Source organism: Drosophila virilis, chromosome 4 (genome assembly GCF_030788295.1).
Source record: "Drosophila virilis strain 15010-1051.87 chromosome 4, Dvir_AGI_RSII-ME, whole genome shotgun sequence".
Classification (NCBI taxonomy): domain Eukaryota; kingdom Metazoa; phylum Arthropoda; class Insecta; order Diptera; family Drosophilidae; genus Drosophila; species Drosophila virilis.
In genome coordinates this window covers 905196-920176 of record NC_091546.1, presented here as the reverse complement: position 1 = coordinate 920176, position 14981 = coordinate 905196, and the positions used below count along the sequence as shown (strand labels likewise).

General features: G+C 39.3%; 1 protein-coding gene across 6 annotated transcripts in view; it reads right to left on the bottom strand.

Annotated features, from left to right (window-relative positions):
- LOC26530582 (uncharacterized) overlaps positions 1-14981 on the bottom strand; it is a 142565-nt gene that overhangs the window by 20935 nt on the left and 106649 nt on the right. For 4 of the 6 annotated variants that reach the window (XR_011416572.1, XR_004304791.2, XR_004304792.2 and 1 more), the window contains one exon: positions 747-937. The exons of 1 other annotated variant lie outside the window; for it this stretch is intronic. The gene's annotated coding sequence lies outside the window, so the exon portion shown is untranslated. Of the gene's footprint in view, positions 1-577; positions 649-746; positions 938-14981 lie in introns of those variants that run through there. One more of the 6 variants, XR_011416573.1, reaches the window with a different exon arrangement.

Here is a 14981-nt window from a genome sequence, read left to right as displayed (position 1 = left end):
GGTATCCATTGTCGAGCATTTTCCTCAGCTGACATTTACGAGTATTTGCACAATAAACGGGGGGCGATGGGCGGGTCAAGTGAGCAACTCGGTGCAGTCAGCCTGAAGACGGGGCATGGTACACGACATTCAACAAACCGTTTGCTATTATTATGAGAACACACTCGTACACACACACTCGCACGCACACACTCACACGCACACACTCACACACACATACCGTCTGGAGCTCGGCAAAATGAAATGAAATGAAATGAAGGAAGCGCACAGAAATATGCAATTTCACCTCAATCACAGCTGTAAAAACAAACAATGGGCCAAGCGCTGAGCTGCACTGCAGGGGCTGCCTTAATTCCACATAACCCACTCCAATCCCAACCACATTCCACCCCCCCTCAACTCGTCTGCTCCGCATCCTGCTTATCCCAAGTCGTTATCGTCATGCGAGCCACATGCTGTTTGCTCTGCTCGCTTTACCCTTATCATTTTGCAGGTAAGTAGAAAAAGAAGTGCAATAAGTAAAACGTAATTACTTGTTCTCAGCTTACCCCTACCCCATCCCCACCCCCCTCTGCGCGTTGTATCACAAGAAGACGAACCAATCGCAATGCCAATCGCAACAAATTGCCAAGCAGGGTCAGGTGTCCGCTAAACGAAATTCAATCGGACCACGGAAAAATATCAATATTATATATGTCGATTGCTTATGCACCTAAATAATATTAAATGACATATGTAATACTTACGCCTTTTAGAAGATACAATTTCTTTAGGGAATGTGTCCGCCTCTCAGTTCCTCCGACAATTTGTCTCTTGTCTTTAAAGCTATCGTTTTGATACTTTGCATTGGTCTATCCCTCAGTATATGCTTCAGATCTGATTTTCCAAGATATCTTCTCTGGGCTCAAGACTTCCGAGCACTATTCTTCTCTTATATCTGCAAGGCCGAAAGACATAATTCCACAATAGTTTTTAATTGTATGCTTTAATAATATGGCATTTGTAATAAATAAATATATAGTGCAAACAAAATTTAATTGTGATTAGCCTCGCAACAAGCCGAAAGAGATAATCAAAACAAACAAACAAATTAAATTTATAATCTTAAAAAGCTTTTTATATTTATTTACCGACCAACTTATATTATAATTATATTGCGAACCTTTGAAGAGAGTGCACCTTCGAATCTGAATGTCCAATTTGTTCAGAGCTTGCAAAATATATTTCGGATTTGGTAGTCGCGAGAAAACAGCCGAACGATGAATACGGTTCTGAAATATATCACGTTTGCACTTCTCTTGACAATTGTATCTGGAGCTCCTCCCCAATATGACAAGGCTAATAATGTAAGTAACTGGGACGAGATGCAGAATGAGTTCTTTACAAAATGTTGCGAGAAAAATGGAAAGAGCAATGTTGAGACGTGTGGAGAATATGCAGCTCGCGAGGCAACGGAAGAATCAATAAGCAAAGTGGCTAAATTGGAAACACAAGTTGAATCTGACCTGGAAAAAGCCGAACCAAATGATAGGACGGTTTTGGGCGTAGCAAGTGATAAGCGAGAATATTTAAGAAGGGGTAAAGGGCCAGGTATGTGTCTGTTTAGCATTTCAAAAAATATACGAAACATCTAAATGAGATTAAATTTAGAGAGAATACTTTTTTATTTTCAGTTTCAAAAGCGTCCGGCCCAACTATTATGAGAGTTTTTTTCAATATATTAATTATTTATTGTTTTATTTTTTAATCGGCGGCCACAACAAGTATCTTCCCAATTATACAATACATGATATTATGCAAATTATATGATTTATCACAAAATAGAAATAAGTTATATATGTATATATATTATAATCAGAAGAAAGAAAAATAAAGTGTGTGTACGAGTCTTTTTAAAAAATATAGAATGAATTATCATACCGAATGATCAGTAGAAAAATATTAATATAGCAATATAGTCTACTTTGTATATAAGTATATATGTATATATATATAAATATTTGTATTAAGAATATTTGGGTCTTATCATGACTAATTTTGCAAAAAACAAAGCTTTAAAATTATTCCAAGAATTACATATAAATTCGATTTAATGAGTTTTACGATTTTGTCTTGTTTTAATCCCGAAATTGTGTACAATATTTTTTCAAGCTTTGAAATATATAACTGGAATATTTTTATTAGTGCTTTATATATGTAATTGTATGACCGGATAAACCTCTTCTAAAAATTATTGCACATTTGTTTTAGTTCCCAACGACAAACCCAATTTATTATACACGATTCGTATACCTGCCTTTTGTTAAAAAAATAGATCAAATAATTAGTAGTTAAAAGCAAAAAAATTGTGCATCCGAGCGGCTTAATGCAGCAGTCTTTTTGAGCCATGCTGATGTCCAATCAAATCGCCACTAACTGTCACAGACTTGCACATTTTATAACTCATTAAATTGACTTTAAGCCAGCTTTTATTTCGCTTTGGCAACTTTGCGCATTAATCCGCTTGTTCAACTTTCATTACATTTGCGCTTATCTGCATAATTGAAATGAATGCTTAACGATATTTGTAATTTAAAATCGAAATTAAAGGAGCACAAAAAAATAACATAAAAAAAAAAAAACAAATAAAATTAAGCCGAACGCAAATGTGCATTGACAACACATCATTAAATTATAAATAACCAAATTAAACAATTAATTGCCAAGGACAAACAGTGTTAAAAAATGAAATAAAATTATAACAAATAAAGTAAAAAAAAAAACAACAACAAATGTGAATATAAAAACTTAATCATTGACAAGAGCAACAAATTTAATTTCACATTTGAATGCACAATTTAAATTCATTCATTGGGTTATTCAAACACTCACTTTAGACTCACAAGTAATTAAAATTTAAATAACTATCACTTGCGCATACACTGGTCAACAAAAGAAACGTTTCTGGCTGGCTAAATAAACAAATAGAAATTATTTGGCAAACGCAGCATGCAACGAAAGCGAAAGTAAGTAAAAATAAATACCGAAAAAATAATAATTAAAAAGAATTAAAAATAAAGAAATGAAAGCGTCGACAGGCCGACAAACAAATAATATTCATTAACATGATTCTAATTACAACAGACAAAAGCAGTGACAGTTAACATGGGCGGGGCTCTGTCGGAGCCCTCTCTGTGTGCATTTTGCATACAAATTGCCAAATTAATGAGCAAAACACAGCCGCAGTAAATAAAAGCAAATAAATTTGTAAATACACACACACAAAACAAGTAAGAAACTCTACTCGGGAGCACACGACTAGGGGATACCCTAAACCCTCTTTTACCAACACCAAATGCAGCTTGCGTTCGTTTGCTTTAGTAATAAAAAAATTAAATACAATTATTATTAAAGATACTTGATATGTGTATATATACTCTAGCCCTTATAACTTGTGAGCTTTTGTAAAATAAAATAGCATTTCGATATACATTTGTATTGATTGCTTGGCAACGGGACAAGTTATCGAATATCGGAAATAAACTCGTACTGCGTAGGCACCAGGAGGACCTACATTTAAGACGTCCCTAGCTAAAGGTTCTGAGATCTTTGCTTTAATACATACGGATAGACAGACGGAAAGACGGTCAGACAGACGGACACGGTTAGATTAACTCGGCTTGTGATGCTGATCAAGAAAATATATACTTTACGAGGTCGGAGTTGCTTCCTTCTGCCTGTTACATACATTTATACAAATACATTATGCCTTTTAGCCCTTTTCAATGGGTTCAGATACCTTGCAGATACTTTGTGTCTAACTATGCAATGGCAAATGTCCTTTTGCCCGAAATAAATCAGCGTGTTTTCATAAACACTTAACATGCTTTTCCTTCTGCTTAACTATATTATACCCTGACGTTCATTTTAATACGTGGCTACAGGGTATCATTGGCAGAGCTATTCTGGCAAATTAATAACTTGTTGGCATGGCTAATTGGAGGCTAAGCAAATATTTGCGCTTCAATGCTCTTCACATTGCCAATAAATTATGCACAGCAGATGCTCAGTTAAATAGCGGGTAAATTAACCCCCTTGCAAACGTTTTGTGTCCAACTCATTTAAAAACTCTCGAAGCTACCTGTTGTACAGATTTGTATCTATTGCTAATGCTTCAACTAAGCCGTTTGTGAGTTATTCCCTTAAAATAAAATACAGTTTATGGTTAGTTTAAATTTTTGGACTGTTTGCATAGACTTGTCTCGCCCACTCCAGTTAATAAGACCGGCCATTTGTAGAGCAGCTGCATTTTACGAGCTTAGCTCTTTAGCTTTGCCAAACGATTTTGGGCACACCGCAGCACTGGCAACGTTAATCCTTGCTCCGGACCTGGACGTCAGTCACTTAGTTGCACTCGCCCGTGCTCCTCAACCAACTCGGCTCCAAGTTATGCCTGGCTTTTTGAGGTATCTCTGCCGGGTTGAGTGTCTGTTTGTGGGCGGCATATGCGGCGTATACGTAACCTGGCTGCAAACAGCCGCAAACAGAAATCGAGACACATGCACAACGAGGCGCACCTAGCGCAGCACCTGGCTGCACATACAAGCAAGCACACATACGAGCACATGTGCTCGCAGTTGATGTTAATTCTGCTGCAGCAGGCAGGTGAAACGCAAACAAAGCCAACAAACAGACCAAAAATCTAGTTCACTTAAAATTTCTCATTTCCCCCTGTCCGGACGCAAGGAAGGGTTGCTCTGGCCCAAAACTTTATGTGTGTGGCAAAAAAGCTTAAGTTAAGAACTTATGCCCGTCAGTTGTAGTCGGGCAGCCTTTGGGTACGCCTCATTGTCGCCGAAACGTATTTAGCAAGGAAATTAGTACGTAAATGTCATAATTTGCAAAAGGACTTTGTGCACAGGATTATTAAGTCATTATTACACACACAGCCACACAAGGTGCTCGTAAATGCAAATTGCAGCGCAGTTGGATCACATATTTATCTGCAGCCGCAGCTAATCAAAATGCAAATTTCAATTTGCCAACTGCTGGGAGCGAAAAGACAAACTTAAAGTTAAAGTAAAACCCAAAGACAAGAATGCCAAATCGCAAAAGGTGGGCAACTAAAAATCTTTGACTTTTTACCTGGACGCTATCAAAATGGGAAAAAGAGGCAAAATAAAATCGGGAAAACGACCCAAGGGTAGCATTGACTGTGCCCAATACCAAGAGGCAGACACGCACAAAGGTAGGGACGTATCTGGTACTGTCAAAGATGGGGCGGGGCTGGGGGTTGGGACTGGCTGCGACGCGGTAATCCTTTTCAATGTTAACTTCCGCTGTGGCCGTGTTGCCCTTGGCAAATTACTTGTATCCTTTTCTCATGACTCGCTTGATTTCTTCCCTATGTATTTTCTACAGCTTTCTTTTACTCGGTTTACCCACAACTTTTGATAACGTCAACAGCATCGAACAGCAGCCGCAAACCAACAGCAGCAGCATATTTGCTCGCTTTGAATTTTTATTTGCTGTCCACATGATGGGTGTGGCAGTGGAAAATGCCGAGCTGTTGCTGCCAGCTGACAGCGACGAGTTTGTCAATTTGCTGCAAATGCAGTAAACATCATCTAATTGACGTTGAAATTACCGTAGCCAAGAGTTGCTGCTGCCGTTGCTGCTGCTGAGCTTGACACATGTCCGATGAGTCTTTCTTTCTGATTTTTGTCTCGTTTTCTTATTGTGCGCCCCACGGCCATTTTAATCCGGGCTAGCAGCTCGCCCTTCTGTCAACGCTGACAGCCGCCTGATCGGTCCGATGGGTCCGATGGACCCGAGCCACACACAGAGAATGTGTGTCTGTCAGTTGGTTTATGTCTGCTTTGCATAATGATTTTAATTGACTGATGGATACAATCAAACTGATTCTGATACGACTATACGCCATAAACCACTCCATCCAACTAACTGGAGCAGCTGCCAGTTACTGCCAGTTGCAAGTTAGTTGTTCGTGGCTTGGGTTTTTGGCTTTTGGTATATTCGCAGCGCCACCAAGGCTGTCAACACAGCCAACAAGTCTATCAGTCAAGTATCAAATGTGTGTGTGACTGTTCCGAAGGGAACTCGGGTCGCTGCGCAGCAAAGCTATACAACACACAACATGCTCAAGTGTTACTAAGCCAAGCTGTATTTAGATATTGCTCAGGTAATAACGAAGTGCAAATGGCCTTTCTATTAAACAAAGGTGCATAGCGAGCTGCAATAAACTGCAAGGCTCAGGCTGCCTGAAAAATAGATTTTATTTAATAATATGATATCTGAATACCAGGAGTTTTATATTTCTATGAAGCCGAGGCTCCAAACTGGACTTAGACTTAGCCGATTCATAAACCGAATTCCAATATTCCAAGAATATCCCGCAATATTCCCTTGCCTCTACTGCTGGATTTGCGACCTTATTTAAAACTAAATTCTTAACCATTACGCCTGGCTAAAAGTCAGCCCAACCTAAGCCTGAACCGAACTGAAAAAAAGGGTGACGAATTAAGGATTCAAAACCTGGACTCATCAATGTCAACCGTAGGTGAATCGAGGGTCATATAACCTATGGGCTTTATGGATTTGATTGATTTAAAATTAAATTTTTTGTAAACTATTCTTCAGTTATACTGTAGCAACAGAGACCATTCTGACTGACAAGCTTCGATGGAAACGCATGTAGGAGCCTGCCTCGATGAGCTAATTCTCCAGTTAAGAAACGGAAGCGATTGGCGGTTATTCATAAAGCTTTCCTATACAACATTTATTTAACTGTCTTTTTCAGAACATGGACAATACTATATTGATTTGTTACTCATGTACACCAATATTTGCAAACATAATTTGTTTTATATCTAAAGTGAGTAGAGGGTAACACTCCGATCCGATGCCACGGCATAGGTTCGCACCTTGAACCTCTGAGATTGTTTGTTTAAATATTAGCTCATATGGATCAAGGCATGGGGTCATGAAAGAGGAAGACGAGGCATCAGATCGAACCTTAAAGCTATCCCTAATGAACTTATAGGAATTTAAATGAAAAATAATTTATAAATATTTTCCAAATTAGACAATATATGCTATGATCAGCATGTAAACATTTTTGTCGCTCAATAATTCTTTTTGGTCCATTAATTTCACATAAATCCTGCCAAGCCTTAAACAGGCATTTAGAGTATGCGACGGTTAGCCAGACTTTTATTTAAACTTTTTATTTTGTTGTTATTTCTTTATGCAAACTATTAACGCTGTTGTTGCTTGATTTGTTGCAGTTGTTGTTGTTGTTGCTGTTGCTTGTGCTTTTCGCGTTTTACTTGGTTGCGGTTCAACGCGCAACCCCTGCCCCCGCCCGTCTCTTAAACTAACACCCTTTTTGGCTTTCGCTTCTCGCGCATTTTCATCATCAACAATTTCGCAACGAAAACTTTGCCAAAAAGTTTTGCACATGCGAAAGGGTTTCGCATGCGTGCAGGTGTAGCTATATACATGTGTGTGCGTGTGTGTGTGTGTGTGTGCGGGCACCGAGTTTAGCTTAAGTTTTAGCATACAGAGGCAGAGGCCTCTGCGCTGGCAAAAGTTGCACAAAAGACCAGCAGTCAGACAGGAGGCGTTCAACGCTCGGTTGCCGCTGCGTGCCAGGCACACCTTGAGGAGTTCTGTAGACATTGGTTAAAAACTTTCCAACTACCCGCACACACACACACACACACACGCGTAGTTTGAAAAATTATTATTACGCGCCACGTTGGCAACCTTTTCATATGCCAAAAACTTAGACAACAACGTTGGGGGCAGGCAGGCAGGCAGGCAGGCAGCGCTGGCTGAAAGACTCGTGTATAGATATAAAATTATGCGCGTTTATTCGTAAATTAAGTGCTGGCTGTTGCTTTGCGGAAAGTTGGCTCAACAACAAGAAAGCGAGAAGCAAGCAACCAACTAACTTGGCCTGCGGTTCGCTTCTTCGTTTCTCTCCACTCAAAGGGATTTGCGTTCGAGTGCATTTGGGTGCCTCGACCACGTTCGACTGCCTCCCGCTGCCTTTAGCTGAGAGGGCCATTGAAATTTTTAAGGATTTGAAATACCTTTCAATCGTCGCATTATAAATGCATAAGGCCTAAGTGCTGCCTATCAATGGCAGCCAATTTATCAACAGCTGTTGATAAATAAACTTCGTTGGCTTCCACTTCTGCCTCTTTATCTCAAGAAAATGAACACTTAAAGTCTATTGAACCCGGCACCTGTGCGGCGTGTGGTATTAAAGCAATGATAAGAGCAAAATTGCATGACCAAATGGCTGACATGCAAATTGGCTAGGCAGAAGTAGGTAAAGGTAGAGGGGCACAGCGGGGACATGAGTGTGTGTGTTGTGCAAGGGCTTCATGTTGGCTTAGGCAACAGTCGATTCTAAAAGGCAGACTTTAAACGCCTAAAAGCTACACAAGCTCGCAAAATGAAGCAGAGGAGAAGTGAAAAGAAGTCCTGAGGCTTGTTATTGCTGTCAAGCACCTTGCTTAAAGGATAAGGTTGAATTGAATACCATAAAAATTATATATATACAACTGATTGATTGAATAAGGAAGTTTTTGTTGCGCTTAAACTATCAAAGCCGGCATATTCAAAAATGACTTACAATCACACCCCGACTATTTTGAAACATGGTGATTTCCGATCACTATCTTCTTATCTAATCTAAATTTTCTAATTTTATTAATAAAGGAAACTGTTATTTTTAGTTTATATCAGAAGCTCGTAAAGCTCCGTCATAAATAAATAAATAAACAAATTAATTAATTAATAAATAAATAAATAAATAAATAAATAAATATGTACACTTGAGATTTTTTAAGATTTACGGGCATAAATGCTGCGAACTGCTGACAGAGGAATAATGCTGCAGAGCAGCTCAAATCTCTTGCCATAGTTGGGCAGGGTAGCTACCTAGGCAACATTCATCTGCGCATGCCACTCGTGCCGCAGCTCCTGCTACTTTATTGGCAGCCAGGAACGGGAGCAGCGGCATCAGGAGTCGGGTTCCATGAGGATGGCAATAGCGAGCAACGCTTTGAAGCGCGCTAAAAATTTCAGATTTTCAGAACATAACATTTTACGGTTTCACGGTTCATTGCCGCATGCAGGAAAGTGAAAGATATATCGAGCTCTGTGTGTGTGTGTGTGTGTGTGTGTGTGTGTGTGTGTGTGTGTGTGTGTGTTGTTGCCATATGAAAACGATACACTCGTTTGCTCACTTTTTGGAAAATCGCTTGAAAATCGTTTGAAGCCAACAACAGCAGCGCGACGATGATGGCAGTTAGGGCGGGGCAGGGTGAAGAGGGAAGCTGCCTTAACTTTTTGGGTTTTCATTGCTTTTGCTTCAACAAAATATTTTAAGTAGTTTAGAGAGTGTGTGTGCGTGTGTGTGTGTGTGTGTGGAAAGCTCACATATCAGTTACGCACAAAAAACCTAAAGGTCTGGAAAATTTAACGGCAAACATCGATGTCTCTGCCTGTGTGTAAGTGTGTGATCCTGTGTGTGTGTGTATGTTGAGTTTTTTGCTGTCTGACATTGATGCAACTTTTGCTGCAGCCCTTGTTCGATGATGCCTGCAGCAAAGTTAAGCCTTTTGATTCCGGCTTTTAGCATATGCGATTTTCAAATTTTAATTCGCCTTAAATGTTTTATAACTACATAATAAGCGTGTGTGTGAGTGTTTATTATGAATGCAATTAATTTAAACTAAATTGTTTAGTCATTTAAATACAAATTCAAGCTTATTATGTAAATACTTCAATTTCGCATAGAAATATTCATTTTTATACCCTTGCAGAGAGTATTATAATTTTTTCGCGAAGAAGACATCCGTATATATATTGTTGATCAGTAACAACAGCCGAGTCGATATAACCATGTCCCTCTGTCCGTCTATATGTTTCTTTACAAACTAGTCTATCAGCATAGGACAACTAAGTATATCACATAGCTGCCATAGGAACGATCGGTCGAACATTGAGTTGTAAATAATTTCCCAGTGCTTCTTAGATACAGGCAAAGCGTTGTGAGCATTATGAAGAAGTTGTGTCAGGGTATTAAATCTTCAGCGTGCGGGAAATATTCCTTCTTGCAAGTCGTAATTCCAAACAGTTAATATTAGGCTAATAACATTGCAAGCCGATTCTTCATTGTTAATAAAAGCTGATAAGCTTTTAAATCCTAAAAATTTGGCCTATTGTAAACGATTTATATTTCATGCAAATGGCTTAACAACAAAGCAAAAATGTTGTTTTAAATGTTTGGAATTGTGCTTTAATTAAGCACCTTTAAGATCCCGCCTTTCCGTCTGACGGGCGCTGCGCAACATTGTTGCAGTCGGACTGTGGATTGAGTGCGCGTCTGGGAAGTGCACTTATGTGTGGAGTCAAAGTCGGGCAGCCAAAAAAAAAAAAATGTAAAAAAAGAAAGAAGAACGGAGGCCACTTGACAGCCACAAAGCGGCTGGCTTGTCACCCGGTTCTTGGTCAAAGCGATGCGCGCCAAGTGCTCTCCAAGCAGTTAAGCAGCGTTGTCGATGCCATAAATGTTGCAAGTTGGCGCTGCCACGCCTCCCAGCCCGCAACTCACCCACCACTTTTCGCAGAGTGTTTAAGCGTGAAAGCAAGTGGCAAACTGGCAAACAGGCAAACGTTTGCCATTTTCAGCTCGTTCTCTTGCTTTTTTGCGAGTATGTCTACCAGTTGGCGAACGGGGGTTGGACAATTTCACAGCAATTTAAGTTTTGCTTTTGTTTAAGCAACACTTCAATTAGAAAGCCTCTGCAAAAACTATGTCAACTGGCTACAGGATGTGCATCTCAGTTTGCCGACATATTTCTCGCCACTTTCACAAGGTGATTAAACTCATTCCATCTAGTCATAGATGCCTCTTCTGCCATCCTGGCAGCCACAGCGCGCAGTTGCAATAGATTTGGCAGCAAAAATAGTTTATAGCACGTATCACAACGTGCTCTGCATGTTTGTGTGTGTGCACTCGCCACACATGAACAGGTGTGCTTTATGCTTGACTTCAACTTTTGCCGCTGCCTTTCGCCCTTGTTCTGAAACTTCCGCAACAACAAGGACCACAAAAATGTTCTATGATTTATTATTTTTCAATGTGCTTTGTGGGTTAGCTTAAGCCTTTTGCTCCAACTTTGGCTGGGCAACGCAATTTTGTCACATTTATTAACTGATGGATTGGGTGTAACCCGAAGAAAACTTTCGGCCCAACACAATTTTGCTGTGCTGTTGACCCTTTTCTTACAGCTCCCTATACCCTGTAATTGATCGATTACTGCTCTATATATAGATTTTTGTTTTTTGGATAAGCAGCGACATGCTCAGAAGGAAGTTAAGTTAGATTCAAATAATCTGAGAAGAAGAATTGGGAAATTTTAGAAAGACCTTTAGATTTATATATATACAAATATAGGAAGTTAGCTCTAGTAGATTCTTCTGCTCTTGATAGAGCATCTGTCAGTCGTTCACTTTCGCTTGAATATCATGTGTGTTTCTTCAACTTTTGCCATGGTTCAGGTAGTTTGTACCGATATCCATTAAACATTAAATGCGCCGGCCAATAAGAAACTTTTGCGCTTAGCCCGGCTTAAACGCCAAGTTGGCGCTGCATGTGTGTTGTTTCTGTGTGTGTACATATACATACCTATATATGTATAATTAATTACTCTTTGAAAAGTTTGACACATTTAATTATTATTTTATTAGTTTGGCTATTAACTGGCGGCAGATCGAGTGGGCGCGCCACTCGAATGCGTGGCTCAATATGCTAGCCATAAATATTTAAGACTGGAAAGTTACACTGAGAATCCGAAAGTCTGCGCACACTGCAATTTCTAATTGCTCGGACAGTTTGGCTTAAATCTGTATCAGTCTGTGGAATTAGTCTTTGGTTTCAGCAAATGCATTTAATTGTTGTCATAAAGTCTACACAGGCACACGCTCGCTGGCCTTTGTAGATTTTCATTTGATTTTCTTTCATGAAAGTTTTGTGTTCTTTTTGGCAAATCGAAATCGACTCGCCGAGCTGCTGCCAAATCTTGTAAATCCCTTTTACCGGCCTTCATCAAATTAGAACTATTTAAGAACTTTTACTGAAAATGAAGTTGCATGCCCCAGATGGGCAAACTCTAAAGTTAGTGTGCGGAGTGCAGCAACTAGCGGGCATTACCCGGCCTTGCACGTGGCAAGTTTTGTGCTTAAAAAAATATAAATAAATAAGTAAATAAGAAAAATAAGGCTACCCCAAAAAATCATTGAGCCGTATTTTCCACCGAGGAAGCTTGGACTTAAAAGAAAATGTGAAACACGTCTTGAATTTAATTTTTTTATATATATATTTTCTAGGTCTTACATTTTGGGCTGTGCGTTGATCAATCAGTCAGTCAGTCGGGACAAACAATTTTATATATATAGAGATTCTAAGTTGTCTTTCAACTTCTCTGACTGCCCTCGCTGGGACCAGGACATTTGGGGCCAACAGTATTGTGCTGAAAATCGATGACTAAATTGATACAAAGTTGCTTTGTTGCGCATTCAATTTGCTTGCTTTATATGCAGCTGCTGCGGCAGCTGTGGCAGCTGCGGCAAGTGTGGCTTATGCGAGCGCATTAACAAACAGCCGGCGACGGGAATCTGCATTTTTAACAGCATATTTTAATGGCTGATTTTTAACATCAGCTCAGCGCACTTATTGACAGCTGCGACAGCATGCTCCCCCCGACCGAGTGTGTTGCCCCTTCCTCCTGCCCCGCCTTGATGCATATGTCATGCGATACACGCAACGATACAAAATTTATTTGCAGCGCGCCTGTCAGATTCTCACACAAATATATATGTGCATATAAACCGTAGTCGAGCCCGGACTTGGACCTGAACTCCTGCCTCGAGCTGCTGCCCCTGCCCCTGCCCCTGCCCCTCCATACCTTTGCCTATTCGGCCGAAAAAGCGACGCACACATTTGACTGAGGGCAGGCATAAAAAATGTTTAATTTAATTTCGCATCGCGAAAAAAATGCTGTGCCTCAGATTTTCGTTTATTTTGTTTTTGCATGGCAACTGCTGTGCAAACATAAAATGCTTAAACAATTTTTATAGGTAAATATATCAGAGGTTGGTCGGAAAGGTTAAGCTGATGCTGTGCTAATCGACGCACGTCAACTTTGATTGAAATTCAACATGAAATATTACGCGTGATTGATTAAGTTCCCCTCAACTTGACAATTAACTGACAATTAGATTAAAAACTAGGTTAACCCCAGACATGTAACTGAAATGTGTTCGAGCAGTAAGCAAAAGGTTTGATAAGTGTCTATTATGACTGTCAGCTTTTTTTTCGGCTGGCTTTGGAGTCAAACCGGAATTTAATATAGAGAACGACCTTAGTTTTTATTACAATTATTGACTTTTTTTTAGCCTGAACCCATTAAAAATGGGTAAAAGAGGTATAATGTATTCGTGCAAATCTGGGTAAAAGTTGGAAGGAAGCATCTCCGGCCTCATAAAGTATATATACTTATTCCTGAATACCATGAGAAGCTGAGTCAATCAAGCCATGTCCGTCTGTCTGACAAGTCAAAATTTTAAGTCACAATTTTAATGCAATTGACTTTTTAAGAATATCTAAAAATTATACAGTACAAAATAATCTAAGTATTAAGGGTATTCCCTAGTCGGAAACGTCATTAATATTATATTATTAGCATTGTCATGTGTCCAGGAAATATGTAAATTTATTTATTATTTATTTAATTTTTAATTTGAACTAATAAGGCCATATAACACGATTGATGTACGTATGCCTGACAATTTGATCAAGTCTGCCCACTAATATTGTCAATTGTAATGGAAAATCGTAATTATGGAGATGGAGCATATGCTGTCATCACTCATCATGTGGCATAGTTGATCTTGTTGCCTATTTACATTTCGTTGCATGGTAATTAAGTGACAAAGAAGTGAATGTGCAACAACTGTTTTCAATCACACACAATGCAGCACGTACTAAGCAAAGGGTGTGCGCATGTGTGTGTTAGAGCCACGAAATAAACAAATATGCTCGCAATGGGCTTTAATTTATACAATAAACACACAAATTTGGGCGTTCAACGGCAACAGACAGAGCATTATTGACTTACCCTCAGCCCCCTATCCACCACAAATTGCCTACGTGACCCATTGCCATTGAGTGTGAGTGTGTGTGTGTATTTGTTTGCGCTGCGGCCAAATCAATTAAAAATTACGCATACGCAGTGTAAATATTTGGCAGGCGCATCGCCATTTGCGCAGCGTGCGCAAAATATTTGCTAATTTTTGAAGCATTTCGATAATTAAAGCGAATGCATCCCAAACACAGATCAAACATCGCATGCCGCACACATACATTCACAGAAGTCCCAACTGGTCGCTCTTCAGCCCAGCCTGGTTTTATTTTCAGGTTCGAATAATTCGTATCGACAAGGGCTTTCAACTGTCCAAACGCCCCAAAAATACCACCCAAATCGTCCTTGTTGATTTTGAGTTAATAAGAATTTTACAATTTCCACTCATATTCGCTTCTTCCAAAATATCATTGGAATATTTCTGGTAACTAAAGTTAGATCTTTAATGAATGTACAATTTGAGCTGGTACGAATTTCAACTATTGCCGTTGATTAATTAAAATATTAATCAGAAATTATTAAATGTTTAGATCTCGAGAAAAGGAAGCCAGATTTTTAATGGGTTTCGACTGTTTCGACTGGCATTCAGCAAAATCTGCTCAAAATTCTAAGCAAGCTTCTATCAAAATTCAAAGGGGTTACATCACAATTCTTGCCAAACTTAAATCGATTCTTTTAACATTTGTTTTTTGTGTACAATATTCTCTAATCTTCTCAATGACCAGAGTACCATAACCTTATATTTATTGAAGCTATAAG